This window comes from Ursus maritimus, unplaced genomic scaffold (genome assembly GCF_017311325.1).
Source record: "Ursus maritimus isolate PB19 unplaced genomic scaffold, ASM1731132v1 scaffold_23, whole genome shotgun sequence".
NCBI classification, from domain to species: domain Eukaryota; kingdom Metazoa; phylum Chordata; class Mammalia; order Carnivora; family Ursidae; genus Ursus; species Ursus maritimus.
In genome coordinates this window covers 38,363,648-38,365,234 of record NW_024424786.1, presented here as the reverse complement: position 1 = coordinate 38,365,234, position 1,587 = coordinate 38,363,648, and positions in this window count along the sequence as shown.

Below are 1,587 nucleotides of genomic sequence, written 5' to 3'. Positions count from 1 at the left end.
GCCTGAAATACAGAGGGCTAAGTATACAGAGAAAATTCCTTTCTAACCTCCTGTTGCAAAAATTCATGTCACATGCTTCCCAACAAAAGAGATTACAGTTGACTCTTGAACAATGCAGGGATTAGTGGCACAGCCAAAAATCTGTATGTAACTTTTGACTCCCCAGAAACTCAACTACTAATAGCCTACTGTTGCCTGGAGGCCTTACTGATGACATGAACAGCTGATTAACACAGATTTTGTAGGGTGTATGTATTATATCCTGTATTCTTACAATAACACTAGAGAAAAGAAAATGTGATTCAGAAAATTAAAAAAAGGAAACTACATTGACAGTACTGTATTTGTCAAAAGAATTTAAAAATCTGCATATAAGCGGACCTGTGTGGTGCAGGCCCATGTTGTTCGAGGGCCAACTATACTTGATCTTAGCCAAAAGATAGGGAAGTTATTTTCCCCTGTACAAAAAGGATTTCCAAAGACAGACAAAGTTGGGAGGATAGTTCGAAACTCTCCAGGAAACTGTCTGTCCAACAGACTCTACATCTTGGCCAAAGCCCAAGGCATTATTCCGAAGACCCGAAACAAAGCATCCAGGCTCTGCTTCTAAAATTAGGTGCCTGGGTGGCTCAGTAGGTTAAGTGTCTGCCCTTGGCTCAGGTCATGATTCCAGGGTCCTGGGATGGAGTCCCACATCAGGGAGCCTGATTCTCCCTCTCCCCCTCCCACTGCTTGTTCTCTCTTTCTCTCTCTCAAATAAATAAATAAAATATTTTTTAAAAATCAGTTAAATAAAATATCTATCCATTAGCCTTGGGCAGTTCAGACATTTGAAAACTGGGTGATGGCTGAACTGAGCGTTTGGTAAGTCAAGAGCTGTGCAGATGAACACAGAGAAAGAGTGGGGATAAAAGCCGGAAAGAGTAAAGGAAATACAACCAAAGCCATCTCTTAGAAGACAAGTAAGTACACCATCTGAAAAGTACCTGGCACTCAAGTGAATTAGACAAATGAACAACACTGCTGCCAGCCTTTCTTTCTAATGCAACCAAGTATCAAAAGAGAGAAACATCAGAGATCTAGCAGATCAATTTGTGGAAGAGACAAAGAAGCATTTTAAACATATTATTCTTGGATCGATGACATCAGATATTTATCTGATCAGAGACAGAATACTGATCTCATGCCAGAGGCTAAACAGCAATAAGAGATTCAATTACCCTTAAAACGATGACTGAAGTCCTCCAACATCATCTCCTTCTACCATCGTGGTCACACAATACTGGTGGGTAGCATTATTTTCTCAGCCTCTGTGACATTCAGAACTTTCTATCATTAGGCACCTGGGTGGCTCAGTAGGTTAAGCGCCTGCCTTTGGCTCAGGTCATGATCTCCAGGTCCTGGGATGGAGGCCCCCATCAGGCTTCCTGCTGAGCAGGGAGTGTGCTTCTCCCTCTCTCTCCCCCTCTGCCCCTCCCCACCACTTGTTCTCTCTCTCTCAAATAAATAAAATCTTAAAAAAAAAAAAAACAACTTTCTATCATATTGTTGGGAAGAAAATTACAAAGTGCAGCCACACTTGAGGGG